We start from the raw sequence: 21,509 nt of genomic DNA, 5'->3' as shown, positions 1-21,509 counted from the left end.
GTAAATTTGAGGTCAGACTGGTTCTTTGCTCTTGAACCCTGTTTTCTGTTGTTTTATTTATCAAGACAATACATGCACAGCTGAACATAGACCCTTATCAGTAGTTCTGTTTTGCCTTTTGTCCTGTTTCCTCGGAAGGATGTGATCTTTGTTCTCCTTTTTGCCCTTTGAATCATATGATCTTTGTGACCTACTCCCCATTCACACACCCCCTCCCCTTTTGAAACCCTTAATAAAAATCTGCTGGTTTTGCGGCTCAGGTGGGTATCACAGTCCTACCAATATGTGATGTCACTCCTGGAGGCCCAGCTGTAAAATTCTTCTCTTTGTACTCTTTCTTTTTATTTCTCAGCTGGCCAACACTTATGGAAAATAGAAAGAACCTATGTTGAAATATTGGGGGCAGGTTCCCCCGATAATAATGAACTTTGCTAAGCTAAAGGAACATGTTTTAACCCAGTGCAAAAAAAGCTAAGAATCATGAAAAAAATGATACAGGAACTGATAACCAGAATAACCAGTTAAGAGAGAAACATAAATGACCCGATGGAGCTGAAAAACACAACAGGAGAACTTCACAAAGCAATCACAAGTATCAATGGCAGAATAGACCAAGTGAAGGAAAGACTCTCAGAGCTTGAAGGCTATTTTTCTGAAACAAGACAGGTGGACAAGAAAAGAGAAAAAGGAATGAAAGGGAACAAACAAAACCTCCAAGAACTATGGGATTATGTAAAAAGACTGAACCTACGACTGATTGGGGTACCTGAAAGATATGGGGAGAACAGAAACAAGTTGGAAAACATACTTCACGATATCATCCAGAAGAAATTCCCCAACCTAGCAAGACAGGCCAACGTTCAAATTCAGGAAATCCAGAGAACCCCGGTAAGATGCTCCATGAGAACATCAACCCCAAGACACATAATTGTCAGATTCTCCAAGGTCGAAATGAGAGAAAAATGTAAAGGACAGCCAGAGAGAAAGGCCAGGTCACCTACAAAGGGAAGCTCATCAGACTAACAGCAGGCCTCTCAGCAGAAACCCTACAAGCCAGAAGAGATTGGGAGCCAGTATTCAACATTCTTAAAAAAAGAGTTTCCAACCCAGAACATCTGGCCAAACTGAGTTTCATAAGCAAAAGAGAAATAAGATCCTTTTCAGAAAAACAAATGCTGAGGGAATTTATCACCACCAGGCCTCCCTTGCAAGAGCTCCTGAAGGAAGCACTAAATATTGAAAGGAAAAATCTTTGCCAGCCACTACTAAGACACACTGAAGTACAGAGACCAGTGACACTATGAAGCAATACATCAACAGTCTGCAAAATAACCGGCTAGCATCATGATGACAGGATCAAATTCACACATAACAATATTAACCTTAAATGTAAATTAGCTAAATGCCCCAATTAAAAGACATCAAATGGCAAGCTGGATAAAGAGTGAAGACCCATCAGTATGCTATCTTCAAGAGACCCATCTCATGTGCAAAGACACACGTAGGCACAAAATAAAGGGATGGAGGAAAATTTACCAAGCAAACGGAAAGCAGAAAAAAGCAGGGGTCACAATTATGGTGTCTGACAAAACAGATTTTAGATCAACAAAGATCAAAAAAGACAAAAAAGGGCATTACATAATGGTAGAGTTCAATTCAACAAGAAGAGCTAACTATCCTAAATATATATGCGCCCAATACAGAAGCACCCAGATTCATAAAGCAAGTTCTTAGAGACCTATAAAGAGACTAAGACTCCCACACAATAATACTAGGAGACTTTATCACTCCACTGTCAATATTAGATCATTAAAATGGAAAATTAAGAAAGATATACAAGACCTGAACCCTGCTCTGGATCAAGCAGACCTGATAGATATCTACTGAACTCTCCACCCAAAAACAATAGAATATGCATTCCTTTCAATGCCACGTGGCACTTACTCTAAAATTGATCACATAATTGTAAGTAAAACACTCCTCAGCAAATGCACAAGAGCTGAAATCATAACAGTCTCTCAGACCATAGCACAATCAAATTGGACCTCAAGATTAAGAAACTCACTCAAAATCACACATCCACATGGAAATTGAACAACCTGCTCCTGAATGACTCCTGAGTAAATAATGAAATTAAGGTGGAAATCAAGATGTTCTTTGAAACTAATGAGAACAAAGAGGCAATGTGCCAGAATCCCTGGGACACAGCTAAAGCAGTGTTAAGAGGGATATTCATAGCATTAAATGCCCACATCAAAAAGCTAGAAAGATCTCAAACCAGCAAGCTAACATCACAACTAAAAGAATTAAAAGAACCCCAAAGCTAGCAGAAGACAAGAAATAACCAACATCAGAGCAGAATTGAAGGAGATAGAGACACAAAAAACCCTTCAAAAATCAACAAAACCAGGAGCTGTTTTTTTGAAAAAATTAACAAAATAGACTGCTAGCTAGACTAATAAAGAAGAAAAGAGAGAAGAATCAAATAGACACCATCAGAAATGGTAAGGGGGATATCACCGCTGACCCCACAGAAATACAAACAACCATTGGAGAATGCTATGAACACCTCTGTGCAAATAAACTAGAAAACCTAGAAGAAATGTATAAATCCCTGGACACAAACACCCTCCCAAGTCTAAGCCAGGAAGAAACTGAATCCCTGATTAGACCAATAACAAGTTCTGAAATCAAGGCAGCATTAAATAGCCTGCCAACGAAAAAAAGCCCTGGACCAGATGGATTTACAACTGAATTCTACCAGAGGTACAAAGAGGAGCTGGTACCATTTCTTCTGAAACTATTCCAAACAATTGAAAAGGAGGGACTCCTCCCCAACTCATTTTATGAGGCCAGTATCATGCTGATACCAAAACCTGGCAGAGATACAACTAAAAAAGAAAACTTCAGGCCAATATCCCTGGATGAACCTGGATGCAAAAATCCTTAATAAAATCACAGACATGGCCTGGGACACAGCAAGCCTAACCAGTGTGTCAGAGATCTGGGGGAACTGGCTCCCCATAGCAGTACTCTGAATTAGTTCTGGGGATGTGCACATGGTCATGCCAAGTGTCCCTCCTCCAAGAGCTTCTGTTAGACTAGAGGTATAAATGATGCTGAATAAGGGCCCCTGGACTTAATACCAGATAAGGCATGGAGATACGTGGACAATGGGCATGTTACTTGTTCTTCCTGGGTCACAGTTTCTTTATGTTTGAAATAGGGATGGCAGCACCTGCTTTCTTAGTAATACTGTGAGGGTAAAATATGTATAAAAATGCCTTAGAAATGTAAAGACCTGAGAGTCTTTGAGCAAACCAGAAAGTTATCAAGAACTTTTCTTTTTGTGCAATTCAGTATATTTTTGGGGGTAAATTTTAAACACCAAATAATCCTCAACAAATGAATGTCCACATAGTTCCTGAAATGAGGCAAATATACTCCTCCTGGAACATAAAACAATTAAAAATTCCAACAAATTTATCAAGTATGTAAATAAGTGTTGATAACTTGAAAAATAAAAAAGGAATAAAATCATGATACATCAACATGAATGAACCTTGAAAACATTATGCTAAGAAGCTAGACATAAATGGACAATTTTAAATAATTCCATTTATATATTTATATTATATTAAGAGATAGGAGGATCCGGTGTTCCAACCCAGGGAGAAAATGCGGCCTTTGACTGAAGAAGAGACCCGTGTCATGTTTGAGAAGATCGCCAGATACATTGGGGAGAATCTTCAGCTGCTGGTGGACCAGCCCGATGGCATCTACTGTTTCCATCTGCACAACGACCAGGTGTACTATGGGAGTGAAAAGATTATGAAGTTGGCCGCTAATATCTCTGGGGACAAGCTGGTGTCGCTGGGGTCCTGCTTTGGAAAAGTCACTAAAACCCACAAGTTTTGGTTGCACGTCACACCCCTGGATTACCTTGCACCTTATGCCAAGTATAAAGTGTGGATAAAGCCTGGTGCAGAGCAGTCCTTCCTGTGTGGGAACCATGTGTTGAAATGTGGTCTGGGTCGAATCACTGAAAATACTTCTCAGTACCAGGGAGTGGTGGTGTACTCCATGGCAGACATCCCTTTGCAAAATCTACACAAGACTGCAGAAAAGTAGACCCCATGGCGATCGTGGTATTTCATCAGGCAGACATTGGGGAATACGTGCGGCATGAAGAGACGTTGACTTAAAACGAAGTCATTGCAAGGACAGACGGCTGTATGGAAGGGCTGAGCTTTGTTTCCTGTGTTGTGTGGATTCCACCATCATGCTGAATTTTGTCAACACTCTGACCTCTTCAAGGACTTCTTATTTACTGTACTCTCTATCATTGACAAATGCAGGCTGGATTCTTATTATATACAGAGATGGCTCAAAAATGGGGTTTCAGATCTTTGTGTTTGTGATGCAATAGAATACTCTGTTTCATATTGGAATCAGAGGGCTTCTTGTTCTGAGAAATAGGTTCAAAATCATTGGAACTAGGAACAAGAATAGCTTATTGTTATCTATGATAACACTTTTTTTTCTAAACTCATGATAAGAACACAGGGATTGTCTTTTTTATTAATATGCAAGTTAGTCATTTCCATAACAGAATAATAAACCACATGTGGGGTTTTAAAAATGAAATTTGTCTAAAATAATAAGAGCAATTCAGCTATTTTTCTATACAGTAATTGGTGTGTGGTATGGAAGAAAAACGGATTCAAACCCCACTTCTGCCATCTATCAGCTATATGGCCTTGAGTGAGTCATTCAGCTTTAATAAGGTTCACTTTCTTCTCTTTAAAAAGACACGAAACTTAAAAAAGTAGCTTTGGCCATCTACCTGAGAATTAGAAATTCTGATTTTTGGAATTAGAAATCATGATTGTAGGCTGGGCACAGTGGCTCACACCTGTAATCCCAGCACTTTGGGAGGCCAAGGTGGGTGGATCACTTGAGGTCAGGAGTTTGAGACCAGCCTGGCCAACATGGTGAAACCCCATCTCTACTAAAAATAAAAAAATTAGCCAGGTGTGGTGGCAGATGGCTGTGGTCCTAGTTACTTGGGAGGCTGAGGCAGGAGAATGGCTTGAACCAGGGAAGCAGAGGTTGCAGTGAGCCGAGATCATGCCATTGCAATCTAGCCTGGGCGAAAGAGTGAGACTCTGTCTCAAAAATAAATAAATAAATTTTTACAAACTGTTTTCTCAGTATTTTTCTTGGATGAGATGATCCTAGGCTGATTGTACAGTGTACAGTGCCTGGGGAATGATAGGTGTGGAATAAATGGTAAGAATTATTTTTATATTATATATATTATATATTCCTGTTATTAAGTGTAGAGTTTTATGAGTATAATTTGATTATATTGCCTTCTTTTTTACAAGCTGTTTTCTCAGTATTTTTCTTGGATGAGATGATCCTAGGCTGGAATGTTTTTTCATCACTATGATTTTATAAAACATAATTTTTCTATGAACCTTTACTTACTTGACTGGATTGGACTAAAAGCACTGATCAGAGACCGCGACATAAAAATTCAGGCCCTTTGTCCTTCCCGTGCCTCCCAAAGTTATTTTAAGATCGTTAGAATATTTCTTTAATAACATCTTATAGACAAAAAATTTAAAGACTACTGTATTGCAAAACTAAACTATTTCTTTAATGAATATACTGCTTATTTTAAGTTCCAAACATGAAGTCTTTAAGAATAAAACATTACCAACTCCTGCTTTTATATGAAAAAAAAAGAGATAAATGTGTTTTCATATCCCAGTTTTATCCTCATCTATTCATAAAAGCCAAGCTGCCCAAAGGAAGCATGCAACACTGCAAGGAATGCAATTTAGTGTGACTGGGCAACTTTGGCCAGAGGGGGTGCAGAAGGGAGAAAGAAGACGGAAGACAGTCTAAGACTCAAGGCATCTTGCAACTCTGAGACTTCACAGGTGAGGCCACCTATGAACTGGGTGGTTGTTTGGGAAAACATGTAATTCAAGGCAGTTCTAAAACCCTGTGGGTTTTGTGTGGATTCCGAGGTAGTCCTACAGTAGAAAGTCCAGCCAAATAGGGAGAATAAGCAAGAGTCTTGGAGAAAAAGGAACAGAATGAAGGCAATGTCCTACCATAATGCATGCTCTTGCAAAGACAGACACCATGATCTCCTCAGGATCTTCTGAGGCAGTTAGTGTGAAAGGAAGCAACTTGCCACCAAAATGGGAAAGAAGTGGTTAAACAGCAACAATAGGGCTCCTGCTTCCTGGAATCTTAAATGTTGTGGGTGACATTTCCCTGCAACAATCCTAGAATCTTAAAGTGTGGTGTCAGTTTCACTTAGGATTCCAAATGGGAAGTGACTTTTCCTGGCAAACGCAGTTTAAAGTGTTTCTTTCAGTGTCATGCTGTACAGAAAAATACTAGTCCCACAGAGAAAATTAGTCACAAAAACAGAAGGAAAAAAATACAACATGAATGCAGACCCAGGGCACTAAAGTCAGAGAGACAGAACCACAGCCTCACAGAACCATTGCTCACATTGTGTAGAGCATTACTGGAAGGAAACAAAGTCTTCAACAGAAACCTGCTGCACCACTCTTAGCAAACTCCTTTGTTTGGCCTGGGGCCACTTTACCTGTGTATTGTTTTGTAGAAGATTTTCCAGGTAATGCTTAGATTTTTCATGCTCCCCCCGTTCATTGGATTGGGCTTCAGGGATTCTTTCTGGTGTGTGTCTGATTCAAATTGTATTTTAGGAATACTTAGAATTGAGGAAGAATAGGATGTTAAGCTACTGAGTGCAAAGCCTCTTTACTAACTTCCAATAATATCTGAACTCATGTCTAAGGAACATAGAAGCATCTTTCAGTTCCTAGTCTCATTTTCCCAGCATTCAAATGTTCCTTAGGGAGAATAGAGCTCCTATGCAAGTCTCAGGAATTACCCTAGAGAAAACCATCTTTCTTCAAGTTTGAGAAACTTATCCCAGACCAACCTTCATTCCCCAAATTTTGTTTAAATTAGAAATAGGCAACTAGAGGGGGTCAGCTAGTTGATGTTCCAGAGACTCTTTCCTTGAAGCAGGGATAAAGATCTTTGATTTATTTTTTAATTGTTTCTGTCATTTAAGGGTGCATCAGAGACCTGTTGTAATATTAAGTTATATCACTGTTGAGGAGCCCATAAGGCTGGGACTGATACAAGGATCATCATGAAGAGCAGCTATTGAGAGCTACTGACAACTTCTTAGAGGTGTGGCTGAAAGCAACTAGCAAGAATAAGAGACAAAATCTTGTGTTGAGGGAAGTCACCTGTGAGGGCGGCCGCTAGATGTTGAGGCTTGGGAGACCTTATTGTTCTAAGATACCTGGCCTTGTCTTCCAAACAAAAATCATCCTTGACATGCAGAAAAACTGATTTCTCAACAGATTTATAATGGAACAGATACAATGATGTGACCTAGAGCAATTTCTTTAACCTCATACAGAATCAAATTCCCCATCTGAACATAAACGTATTTACCTCATAGGTTTATTGTGAAACTTAAAATATATCATTTACCTTGCATCATGCTTGGCATATAGTAAGCATCAAATATACATTAGTTATTAATATTGTTATTTTCATAAGCAAACTTAGTAGGGATAAAAGCTCAGAAACACTGGGTAGGAGCTTGAGCTAGCCATAGAGACCTTGAATTGTAACCTAGCCTTCAGATTCCTCATCAGAAGGGTGGGACCAGGAATAAGAGCGTTACACTTGGCACAAGTCCAAACTGCATGACTGCACAAACACTGTAACTGCTCTGTATTCAGACACATTTGAAAGGATTTTTCCCGCATAAATTTCTAAATGTGCTGCTTGTTTTGTAATTCAATCTAGGGCAGCAGCAGCAGTGCTATCATATTTACATTTCTACCTTTTGGTCTTGGATCCAAGATATTTGCAGCAGTATGAATTGGCTCATAAGAAAATTCTTCTCTTTTCTTCAAAAAAGTTTCATGTTACTTTCTTTTATACCTGTAAGCAAGTAATTATTAATAATCTTTTACACTGATTGTTTCTGAGACATTTGGTCAGAAATAATTTGCAGAAATAAATTAATTCAGACACTGTAGCTAATTTAACATTAATTTTTTCCTATTTATTTGATTTTTAGAAATTATTCCAGTAGAGGAGAACCTCATTAGCAACATATTAACTTTCTAATATTGTTAATACAATTTTTTCATTTTAATGAACAAAAGGCAATAAAAAGACCTTGTAAACAATTAGAAAATCATCTTGCCCTCAATTAAATTTTCTATTCTCCAAGATTTAAATCTTCAACAGTAACCTAAATAGCTGTTAACCCTCTATTTATGAATGTAAAGGGGAGAAAACATTTTGTTTATGTCAAGTCTTAAGATTGTTTCAATAGTGACCAGTTCCTTTTCACTCTTTCCTTTATCTTGGTTGTGTTTGAGTCGTAAGTTCTCGGATATTACTAATTGCACATTCTGGAAGGACTTTCTTTAAATCTTTTATTGTCTCCTCTTGGCTCCAAACTGTGGATCTGGGACCACGTACAACTCCAAGTAAACTTTCAGCCTTCAAATGACCTCAGTATTACATCCTTCCTGAAGTATCGCAGAATTTTTCTCTAAATTAAGGAGAATCACAGGACGTCACACTTAATGACTCCTGATTCAAAGTTAATTTTCCTTCCTTTGATGCCTAAATCTACTTCAGCACCTAATTATATAATTCTGCTTTGGAAGGGACCCTAGAGCTTAATCTAATTTTCAACTAACTGCAGGATTCATTATTAGAGAACCAATGACAGTTTGTAAATCAGTCTTTGAGCATTTACCTAATAAAACTATTCCATCAGTAGTTAGAAACGTATTTCTTAAAATGAGCTAAGACCCACCTCCTTAAAACTTCCTTTGAGCAAAGTTTCATGGCCCCACATAAGAAGAGATTTTCCTATTTTCATTTAAAGTATCATCTTATTAAATTATCTCTAAATGGATCAAATATAGCATATTTTAACAGGAAGTATTCCTAGTGGTTCTATCTCCATTAATACATACTCCAAAATATTGCCCACTCTTTTAAGCTACCAACCCTGATGCAGTATCCCAAATATCAGTGCCAAAACCAGAAGTGCATTCTCCTATTACATTAGTAATAATTGTACAGTATGGTGGCAGGAAATGCACTTTCAGTTCACTGGCTATAGCTATTAAACTATGCGGAAATGACTGCCTGGAAGGCAGCCAGGTCCCTTGGCTTTAAGGCCAGCTCTGAGGAAGACAAAGGTAATACAAGAAGGGAAACTATGCCACCTGACCAAAAGCATTATTGAGACACTCTAGAGCAGTGCTTCTCAACTCTTTGTGGTGAAGGAACTTTTTTTTTTTTTTTTTAATTTCCAATCGGCCATGGACTTTTGTAAAACAGAAAATGATGCACTTGGATAAACCAGCAATGTGAAATGCTCTAAAAATTTCTAAATACTTACCATTTGTATACTTGATCAGTATAATTATATACTTTCATGATTTATATACTTATTATACTTATCTCATAAGGGACTGGTAACAGTTTTGGAACTGGTGTGTGGAACACATGCTGGATAGCACTGCTCCAGAAAGGGAGAAAGGGTGAGAATTACATTTGTCATCCTATTCTTTTAGTATGGTTCAAGTGACATGCTAGATTGTCATCCTATTCTTTTAGTATGGTTCAAGTGACATGCTAGAAAGGAACTATTCCTGCTGCTGGTAAGTACCAGAGATGTGTGTATGTTAAATATAAGATTGGTGGCCATGCTTAACAAGATAGTAAACACTTGGCTATAAAGATAGTATCAATGAAAACAATTGCCATTTATAAACCATGTTTAAAGTAGTTTTATTCCAGGTTTCTACTGGCAAAATTACTCTTTTGGAAGTCTTCTCTTTTGCCAGTAGAAACCTGGAATAACCCCAAGGTCAGAGGTAGTAAAGAGAGAAAGGGAATTGACAGAGGACACTAGACTAGTCTAGTGTCCTCGTAAGAGACAGAAGAGGAGACACAGACACAGAGGCGTAGGTCTCTCAGGGCCGCGCTCCCTCCGGTCTCTGCCTCTGTCTCCACGTGGCCTCCTCCTCCTCTAGGGGAGGATCCTTCCTGCCTCTCCCGGTTCCTGGGGGCTCCAGGTGTCCCTGGGCTTGTGGCCACATCACTCCGGTCAATTGACAATAGGATGTTAGGTGGTATATTTCATTAAAGTGAACTGAAAGAAGGGAAAAGAAGTTAATGGTATATGCTTGGAAGTGTAATTGTAATGATGGACCATGAAATCTAAAGTGAGTAGAAGTGAAAACATGCATAGAGTGGATGGCAGTAAAAAGTAATAGGGGTCAATGGATTTGAGGTCCCAGTAGGTTCAAGAAAATGTTGGAATTGGGGCATTAGAAGGAGTGAGCAGAAAAAACAGGAAAAGATGGCTTGAAAAGGGGATGCTGAAATTGAGATTGTGTAAGTAGTATAGCTATTTATTGAAGGAAGGCTGGCAAACCAAGCTTGAGGTTCAGCTTCCAGAAATAATGTCCAGGACTATTGCCACAGCACTGCCCTGATAAGAAAAACTGTTGCTCCTGCAGTTAGATGCCAAGAAATTGACTTTACTGCAACAGCTACTGCTGCCAGCACTGATGCCACTACTTTATTAAGAACTTGACCTTGCAATCTCTGCCATCCCCCAAAGTCAAGTCCCTTTGCTGCTATCTATTCTAACAATGGAAACCATACAGTTCTACCTTCTGCATGGCTTCAATTCTGAATCAAAGTCTTATGTGAGGGCGAACATAAGTCATATTCCTACATTGTAGTTTCAACACAGAAGTTTCAGTTTTGACTTCTACACTTAAGAGGTAAATATTATAATGTAAGAATTTTTTCCAAATATAGAAAGGCTATACATGATATGTTGGTCAGACACAAATATGACAAACGTTTACTATATCGATTTTTGTTGTTGTTGTTTTTGTTTGTTTGTTTGTTTGTTTTGAGACGGAGTCTCGCTCTGTCGCCCAGGCTGGAGTGCAGTGGCCGGATCTCGGCTCACGGCAAGCTCCGCCTCCCGGGTTCACGCCATTCTCCTGCCTCAGCCTCCCGAGTAGCTGGGACTACAGGCGCCCGCCACCTCGCCCAGCTAGTTTTTTTGTATTTTTTAGTAGAGACGGGGTTTCACCGTGTTCGCCAGGATGGTCTCGAACTCCTGACCTCGTGATCCGCCCGTCTCGGCCTCCCAAAGTGCTGGGATTACAGGCTTGAGCCACCGCGCCCACTATATCGATTTTTTAAATTAAAAATGCAATTGCCAGGCCAGGCGTGGTGGCTCACGCCTGTAATCCCAGCACTTTGGGAGACCGAGACGGGCGAATCACGAGGTCAGGAGATCGAGACCATCCTGGCTAACACGGTGAAACCCCGTCTCTACTAAAAAATACAAAAAACTAGCCGGGCGAGGTGGCGGGCGCCTGTAGTCCCAGCTACTCGGGAGGCTGAGGCAGGAGAATGGCGTGAACCCGGGAGGCGGAGCTTGCCGTGAGCCGAGATCCGGCCACTGCACTCCAGCCTGGGCGACAGAGCGAGACTCCTTCTCAAAAAAAAAAAAAACAAAAAAAACAAAAAAGAAAACACAATTGCCAAAAAAATTTTCCCCTTACTAAAGGGTGACTAGTGGTATGTACACAACTAAAAACAGAATTACTTAGTTGAAGATTGGACATAGTGATTCTACCAGGATGCAACATAAAAAAAAAAAGGAAATTGTATGAAAAAAAGTAAGAGAGATATTTATGAGAATCCCAATATCTATTTAATGAGAGTTGGAAAGAAAAGGAAAACAAGAGAAGGGAAATAAAATAAAATAAAGGAAAGGAAAAGGAAAGGAGGGATGAAGAAATCAAATAATGGACTAAAGTTTCCTAAATTGAAAAAGGACTTAAGTCTTCAGATTGATAGAGCCCAGCAAGTCTCAAGTAGCAATAATCGGAAGAATGACATATGCCTGGACAGATTCTGGTAAAAATTTTAAACTTTAAATTCAAAGTGAATATCCTCTTCCAAGCACCTTGGTGTAGCACATAAGCTACACATCCCTATGGGGTAGCTCTAACTGGATCGCTAACTCACCCTTTCACCAAAATTAACTGAAATGGATCAAAGAGCTATCAAAAATATGAAATCATCAAAAGATAAGAACTACTAAAAAAAAGCACGAGAATTAGCCGGGCTTTTCCATAATGGAAAAGATGATCTATGAGTTTGACTGCATAACAATTTAAAACATTTGCAAAGCATGGAGTATTATAAGTTAATTAAAAAGACCAATGGCAAAGTGATAAAAAAGTAATGTTTATGCTAGAGGTTTAATGCCTTGATATTTATATATACTATTGATATTTAAATGTATCTATTAAGTTCTTACAGATCCATAAGAAAAATTCAATAGAAAAAATGGACAAAGAACAAGAAAATACAGTTCTCAAAATGGACATATAAATAGCCAATATTATATTTAAAAGTATTGAATCTCACTCAAATTTTTTAAAACTCAAGATATCAGTTTTTACTTCTCAGATAGAAAAAGGTTGAGAAATTTGATAATATACTTGGTTGCCAAGAGTGTGAGAAAATGAGCATTCTCCTAAACTCTGTAAATTGGTGTAAGCTTTTTGCAGAGCAATTTGGCAATATTAATCAAAATTTCAAAACATGTATTTGTCCCAGCATTTTTACTTTAGAAATTTGTGCTATAGATATATTAGCACAAATGTCCAAAATACATGTAAAAGATATTTATTGCAGCATTTTTGTAATACCAAAAGTCTGAAAACAATCTAAATGTTTATGAGTTAGAAACTGGTACTTCTGGCAAAGAGAAGAGTCGAATATAACAGGAGTCTGTTTGCATGAGGACTAAACAGTCTCCCAACTGTATTCTTTAAAAAACAGTTTTGTGGAAATGTAATTCACATGCAATAAGTCACCCATGCAATGTGCACAATTTAATAGTTTTTAGTATATTATCAACATTGTGCAACTATCACCACTATCTAATACCATAATATTTTCATCAACCCAAAAAGAAACCCTGTACCAATTAGAAGTCACTCGCAATTTCTCCTTTCCCTCAGCCCCTGAAACCACAAATTGACTTTTCTTTATGGATTTGCATTTTCTGGACATTTCACATAAATTGAATATTATAATATATGACCTTTTGTGTCTGGCTTCTTTCATTTATTGTGATGTTTTCAAGGTTCATTCATATTGTAGGATGTATCAGTGGTTCATTCTTTTTGAATCTAGAAAATATTCCATTGTATGGATAGGTCACGTTTTGTTTAGCCAGTCCTGCTGAACAATCTTTCAACAATTATTCTTAATAATCCTATTGAACATTCATGTACATGTTTTTGTATAGACACGTTTTCAACTTTTTTGGTTATGTATCTAGGGATGGAATTACTAGATCATATGATAACTTCATGTTTAACATTTCAAGAAAATTCCAAACTGTCTTCCAAAGTGGCTGCACTACTCACAAAGTGCTGGGAGATTTACAATCTCACCAGCAATGTATGAGGCTTCCAGTTTCTTCACATCCTCACTACCACGTGTGATTGTTGTTTTGATTTTGGCCATTCTAGTGGGTGTTAGGTCATATCTAATTTTGTTTCTGCTTTGCATTCCCCTAATGACTGATGTTATTGAGCATGTTTTCATGCACATATTGGCCATTTGTGTGTCTTTGAAGAGATGTCTATTCAAATCCTTTGCCCATTTTTCGATTTGGTTCTTTGCTTTTGTTGTTGAGTTGAAGATCTTTATCTATGGTGGATACAAGTTCCTTATCAGATATATGACTGGCAAACATTTTCTCCTATTCTGTGGGCTGCATTTTCACATTATTGATTATATTTTTGGCAGGAAAAAAAGGTTTTGATTTTGAAGAAACATAATGTATCTATTTCTTCTTTTGTCACTTGTGCTTTTCTTGTTGCATCTAGGAATACTTTGCCTAATCGAAGGTCACAAATATTTACTCCTATGTTTTATTCTAAGAGTTTTGTAGTTCTGGCTCATGCATTTATGTCTATGATTTTGAGTTAATTTTTTGTACAGCATATGATTTGAAGTAGGAGTCCAACTTCATTATTTTGCATGTGGCTATTCAGTTGTTCCAGCACCATTTGTTGAAAAGACTATTATTTTTCTTAATTGCATTTTCAGGTTGTTCATTGCTAGTATATAGATATACAACTACTTTTGTGCATTGAACTTGTGTGTGTGTGTCTGTGTGTATTTTAAATAGAGAATTTGCTCTGGAAGTTTGTTACAAATGGATATATACATAATTGCAAAAATAATTTTGTGTGCATACACACACACGTGTGCGCGTGCACGCGCACGCACACATACACACACACACACACACACACACACCCTCTGCAGGCTGTTGGGTAACAGCAGTGGAAAAAATAAGTCATTTGTTGAGTAGTAATCCATTGTATCGATATAACCACTCTACCATTTGCCCCATAACAGTGCAGAATTTGCAATATATCTACAAAAAATGTAAAAATTGTTTGAGTCCTGGTGAACTCACATAGTCTAAATGGAGAGCAATGAGATTACTAGTGCCTAAATCTCAGAATTCTGCAGTAAAAAGTGAAAGTGAACACATCCCAGTTTAATCTTTTACCCCAATGTCTTTAAATTTCTTCACATTTTACTTTATTAAAACCAAAGTTAATCTTCTTTATCAGCTCAGAGCTATTTTAGATGCTTCCCAATCTTCAATCTTCCTTCCCCTGTAACTACTCCCTCTTTATTAGAAGGCATACAATAGACATTAACCCTAATGTAGAGAAGTAGTGTGGCATGGGAGTTGAGGGTATGGGCTCTGGAGTTAAACTGCTTGGGTTCAAATCTCATTTATGCTATATATTTGCTGTTTTGCCTAAAACATGCCTTTACCTCTCTTGGCCTCAGCTGCCCCATTCTAAAATGTGAGTTATTTTAGCACCTTCCTTAGAGGATTTTTGTGAGAATATGTATATAAAATTCCTGAAACAATACACTGTAAATGCTCAATAAATGCAAGGACATCATTAATATTATATGTCAAACAGTTGGCATATAAGGAGATCTGTCTCCAGCCTGGGAAGATTTTAAAATAAGCAAACAAAACATCTTATTTTTAGCCTTTGGGCATCTGCATTTTCTTGGCTTGTTGGAGAGAGTGTTCCTAAGGGATTCCCTTTTTAAAAGTTGGGGGCATGAAGAGGAAAGTGCCAGAGGGAGATAGTGAAAGACTCCAAGAAAGCACAGAAGACGAATAGAAAAGAGAAGAACGTTAGAAGGAGGAGAAACCAAAGAGGCCAGGGAGAGGAAAGTAGGTGACTGGGGAGAGAGAGTATAACAAGAATAAAGTTCATGAAGGTAGGATGGTTGGGGGAGACCTTGTAATACAGAGCTAAGAGCTGTATTGAAGTTTAACAGAAAAGAAACTCTTGTTTGAAAGGAAGAGATTGGCTATATTTAGTACTGGGTAGGATGTCAGTTCTGAAAATAAACTGCTCCCAGAACTGAAAGCAATCCTCTGCACTGTTGTCACCTGCAGCATGCTGGCCTTCCTTATAGAGGAGAGTGGAACATGGTCATGTCAGCTACCTCAGAGTTTCTGACATTCACAAGGACTTGCCCCACTTTATCTCCTTGTCCCATCCCTAAGTTTTAAAACTTCTGATTAATGAGAAAATAAGTTATACAGCTGAGAAAATTGAAGTATATGTTGGTGTGTATGTGGAGCAGGAAAGTATCCTGCTAAGTTAATACCAGAATCTAAATACCATGTAGCCAGATGCTTGATGCAATATTCACCACATCCATGGTACACATCTGGCATACCACTGTAGACATAAGGACCTCGTCAGAAGTATGACAGGCCATATATAAAGATATATTTGAAGCATCTGATAAGTGTCATAGAGGTAAGTTCTCTTTGGAGATGTCATGCTTGTGTGACTTAGGGAACTCACATAGGGCATGCAGACAGGCACAGGTTAGGATACATTAGGAAAAGACAGAGAATTCACTATTTGAGCTATCAAAAACAGAATGCATGTGGAGGAGGATGGAAATGAGGAGAAAGTTTTCCTTTTCCAATAGGAATAAATATAATTGTATTCATAAGTACAATGCCCTCTACTGCTCCTTTACGAGACAAAGAGACTTACAGGTACATTAGATATACACACACACAAATACAAACAACATACATTGTGTTGGGAAAATATAGGTGATGCCTTTCACTGAATGAGAAAAGAAAAACTAGAAAATGGGTATTTTGATGGGACAAAATATAACCAGAATTTTAACTTCTAACTTGAATTCATCACTTCCACTGTTACCACTCTCTCATCTAGACAGTTGCAATAGCTCCCTAATTGTCTTCCTGCTTCCAACATAAACCCCTCTTCTGAATATATATTCTACAGGGCAGCCAGAGAGATCTTTTTAAAATCATAAGTCATATTCATCATTCCTCTGCACAAAACCCTACAATATCTTCTCAGCCCACCCTGAGTAAAATGCAAAATATTAACATGGTCTGCAAGACTCCACGTGATATAACGCTCTGCTACCTCTCTGGTTTCATTTGCTACCAATCTTCCCTCACCCTTTCCACTCTAGGCATAGGCATGCTGATCTCTTTGCTCCTCCTAGAACACATCAAGCACATTCTGACCTCAGGAATTTGCATTTACTGTTTCCTCTCTATGGGAAAAGCCTTCCCCATATAGCTGGATGGCTTGCTCCCTCACTGTGACACTCACCTCAATGTCACTTAGTGAGAGAGACTTTTCATAACCATCATATATAAAATAATGAGTACAGCTGCTTGATAGGTAGTTGGATATGTGGGTCTAGAGTTCAACTAGAGGTCTGAGCCAGAGTATATAGCTTGATAAAGTTCCTATGTAATTCTGATGTGCAGCCCTGCCTGAGAATCACACTCTAAAAAGAAGCACGCACCTCCACCAAATTTAGTAGTAATCTCCAATTGCCAAATCCAGTAGATACTTTATATATCTCATATGACCACTCTGTTGGAATTAATAGTTAATCATTCTTAACTTCAAATATTCTACTTCCTTGGCTTCCAGGTACCACACACATGATTCTCCTGCCAGCTTTCTTCCTGTTCCTTCTCAGTATATTTTATGGGCTTTTTTCCTGCCAACTCCTTAAATATAGGTGCTCTCCAAGGTTTCAACCTCTACCTTTCTATCACTCTAACATTTTACACACTCTCTCTGGCTAGGGTCATCCATTCACATGGCTTAAATATGTGCCCTGCTGATGTCCATATTTCTATTCCTGATCCAGATCCTCTTCTAAGCTCAGAACCCATGTATAATATTACCTATATTACCATCTAGACATTATATGGGCACCTGAAACCCAATGTACCTAAAGCTTTCTTATATTTCCTCCATATCTCAGTTAATGGAACTACTAACACCCCACATAAGTCATTAAATCTTGTTTATTCTGCCTTCTACCAATCATCAACTTTTCTTCATCCACACAGTCCCTACAATGATTCAGTCCACAGTCATCTCTGACTTGATTTATTGACAGATTCTATTGCAGTTTATATGTTATATAACTGTATTTCTCTTCAGTATTAGGCCATTTTGGCTAGCCCATCATTATTTAACCCCTCTGCTCTTCTGTCCTTTTGTTTTAGCAGACTGTGAGTAATAAGAGGATAAAACTATTCATTTATACATTCAACCAATATGTATTGATAACCTACTACATGGCATACCGTGTCACATTCATTTCTGTATCTCACATATCAAGTATATTGCCTTACCTTAAGTATGTACTGCATATATGTTTGTTTTATATTCAAACTTACTGTGTCACAGATAAGGAAAATAGGGCCTAGAGATGAAGAATGACTTGCCAAAGCCACACAGCACGTAGGTCCAGTTTTCTCTACATAAAACCACTTTGTCCCTCCCTCACACACTTCCATTATTGGTAATATTGCTCCTAAACTATTTGTCAGCTTCTGTGACAAGAAAATAGTTATCTCCACCCCCATAGGCTTTTCAGTTAAGAATCTATGTTCCCTTGGCATTGCTTACAATTCTGGTGTCACCACTGCTGAATCAGGATGTCCACAGATCAGCTTTTTATCTGGCACTTCTAAAGAGCTCCTGCTGACTTCAATAGAATATGGATAGAGCTGGCCTCCTATAGGAACTTTCAGGCTCTCAAATGGATTTGGGATGTGTCCTGGGAGAAAGAGAATGAGGAAAGACTTTCAAAATTTGTGTGGAAGCCTGTGTTTTATAAAACAAAACAAGAGAAAATGAGTTATAAGAGAGAATTGATTGGATTAATGGATGAAGTTCCTGATAATGATTACTTTTAACACTATATTGGACTATCACATAAAGTTGGTTCTTTATGTCTATTTCCACTTGCTACAATGTAGTAAAATCCTAAATAAGTTCAGTACATTCTAGGAATATAAATAAATCATGCAATGCGTAACCTTCTAGAGAAAATTTCTGCTTCTAATTTGCTCACGCGGAGTGTAGGGGACCCTCTTAGAATGGTTTAGAAATATGTTATTTTGACATCTTTATATCTTTGTGCATGCCATTTCTCTGCTGTCAATGGACCTTATTAATTCTTTTTTTTCTTTTTTTGAGTCTTACTCTGTCACCCAGGTTGGAGCGCAGTGGCACAATCTCACTGCAGTCTCCGCCTACCGAGTAGCTGGGATTACAGGCGCCCACCACCACGCCTGGCTAATTTGTGTATTTTTAGTAGAGACTGGGTTTCGCCATGTTGGCCAGGCTGGTCTCAAACTCCTGACCTCAAGTGATCCACCCGCCTCAACCTCCCAAAATGCTGGGATTACAGGCATGAACCACCACACCTGGCCAAATTTATATTTAAATATCACTTTTTCTTGTAAGCATTTTATAACCTCCTCAGTACTGGATTAGGTATATTTCCTCTCTGCTCCTTTCCAAAACACTTGTCACCTTTTATTACATTTGTCTATTGGCTAGCTTTCCTACTAAATTATGAGATTTGACATTTTACCCCACCACCAAAACCATTTTCAATAAGTCACCAATAGCTCTTTGGGGCTAAAAAAATTTGAATGCTTTAAATTACTTATCCTAATTTCTCTTCACCATTAGCCCATTTTGACTACCCCATCTTTATTGAAACTCTCTCTACTCTTCTGTGACAATGTGCTATCCTGATTCCTTTCTAACATCTACTTACTCCTTCTCTTGTTTCTTCACTGATTCCTCTTATTTTAATTTCAACTTTCATTTTAGATTCAAGGGGTACTTGTGCAGGTTTGATACATTGGCATATTGCGTGATGCTGAGGTTTGGGGTATGATTGATCCTGTCACCTAGGTAGTGAGCGTAGTGCCCAATAGGTAGTTTTTCAGCCCTTGTCTTCCTATCTGTCTCCTCTCTTTTGGCGTCCCTAGTGTCTATTGTTCCCATCTTTCTGTCCACCAAATGTTTATCTCCCACTTATAAGTGAGAACATGAGGTATATGGTTCTGTGTTACTGATTTAATTTGCTCAGGATAATGGCTTCCAGCTGTATCCATGTTGCTTCAAAAAAAAAAAAAAAAAAGATTTTGTTCTTTTTCATGGCTGCATAGTATTCCATGGTGTATATGTGCCTTATTTTATTTATCCAGTCTACCACTAATGGGCACCTAGGTTGATTCCATGTCTTTGCTATTGTGAATAGTACTGTGATGAACAGGCACATGCATGTGTCTTTTTGCTAGACCAATTTATTTCCCTTTGGTTATATACTCAATAGTGGGATTGCTGGGTCGAATGGTAGTTCTATTTTAAGCTTTTTGAGAAATCTCCAAAGTGCTTTCCATAGTGGTTGAACTAATTTACATTCTCAACAACAGTGCGTAAGTGTTCCCTTTTCTGTGTAGCCTTCCCAGCACCTTTTTTTTTTTTTTTTTTGATTTTTTAATAGTAGCCATTCTGACTGGTGTGAGATGGTATCTCATTGTGGTTTTGATTTGCATTCTTCTGATGATTAGTGATATGGAGCATTTTTTCATATGTTTGTTGGCTATATGATTCTTCTTTATCCTTTTGTTCTCTAACTGTTCCACATGGCAACACAGTCCTTTTCATTCTCCCTTTCCTCTACCTCAGCAATTTCATCCATTTTCAAAACTCCAATGATCTCTTTCATGTTAACAAGCCTTAAAGTTCCTCAAGTTCCTTTCCTGTCTTATCACTCAAATTCTAGTACCATATCTCTAACTTTGTACCAATATTCCTACTTGAAAATGTCTCATCTTTACCTCAAATTCAACACTTCTGAAGAATAACTCAAAGATCTCATTATCTTCCCTATTTATGGTATAGTGAAAGGAAAACTAGACCAAGTGTCAGGAGACTTGGATTCTACTCCTGGCTCTGCCACTAACTTGGTATTTCCTGGTTTTTCTCAACAAGAGTTTATCTTATGAAAATCACAGTAAACAGTACCTTGAAGGGGTCATATACAAATCTTCAAGGAACTAATTATAGTTGGAAAGATAAGACATATACATAAGTTACTACAGTACAAATTAGTAAGTGATAAATACCGTAAGAGAAGTATAACTACATTGTCATGAGAGTTCAGAGGTATTTCTGGATGATGAGACAATGAATTATATTGTAGAGAAAATAGTATTTGATGTAGTCTTTGGACTATTTGGAGGCAGAAACAATAATACCTGATTCAGTTATGAGTGGAGGCTAACAGAGAGAAAGGTTAAATAGATGCTAAAGTTTCAAACTTGTGTAACTAAAGCATTTGTGATGTCATCTCAAATAAAAGAGAAATCAGGATAAGCAGGTAGCTTGTGGTTTTGAATACAATTTTATAATTGAGGTTGGTCTCACACCAGTCAGAATGGCGATTATTAAGAAGTCAAAAATCAACAGATGTTAGCAAGGCTGCAGATAAAAGAGTATACTTACACACTGTCAGTGGGAATATAAATATTAATTAGTTCAACCACTGTAGAAAGCAGTTTGGAGGTTTCTGAAAAAAAACTTAAAATAGAACCACCATTCAACCCAGCAATCCTATTATTGGGTATATATCCAAAGGAAAATAAATCATTCTACCAGAAAGACACATGCACTCATATGTTCTTTGTAGCACTATTCACAATGGCAAAGACATGGAATCAATCAACCTGGGTGCCCATCAGCAATGGATTGGATAAAGAAAATATGGTACACCATGGACTACTATGCAACCACAAAAAAAAAAAAAGAACAAAATCATGTTCTTTGCTGCAACATGGATGCAGCTGGAGGCCATTTTCCTAAGTGAAATAATACAGGAACAACAACAAAACCCTCATGTTCTCACTTATA

General features: G+C 38.0%; 1 protein-coding gene and 1 pseudogene across 2 annotated transcripts in view; both read left to right on the top strand.

Moving 5' to 3' along the window:
- SPRY3 (sprouty RTK signaling antagonist 3) overlaps positions 1-21,509 on the top strand; it is a 141,273-nt gene that overhangs the window by 106,012 nt on the left and 13,752 nt on the right. The gene's annotated exons all lie outside the window — the stretch shown is intronic.
- Positions 3,473-5,018, top strand: LOC117077207 (annotated as a pseudogene). The gene has a single exon (XR_004434699.1). The product of XR_004434699.1 is annotated as a 60S ribosome subunit biogenesis protein NIP7 homolog (transcript).

The sequence above is a fragment of the Trachypithecus francoisi genome, unplaced genomic scaffold (genome assembly GCF_009764315.1).
Source record: "Trachypithecus francoisi isolate TF-2019V2 unplaced genomic scaffold, Tfra_2.0 Lachesis_group6, whole genome shotgun sequence".
In the NCBI taxonomy this organism is placed as follows: domain Eukaryota; kingdom Metazoa; phylum Chordata; class Mammalia; order Primates; family Cercopithecidae; genus Trachypithecus; species Trachypithecus francoisi.
Note: the sequence above shows the minus strand (reverse complement) of the source record. Positions and strands in the feature narration are given on the sequence as shown.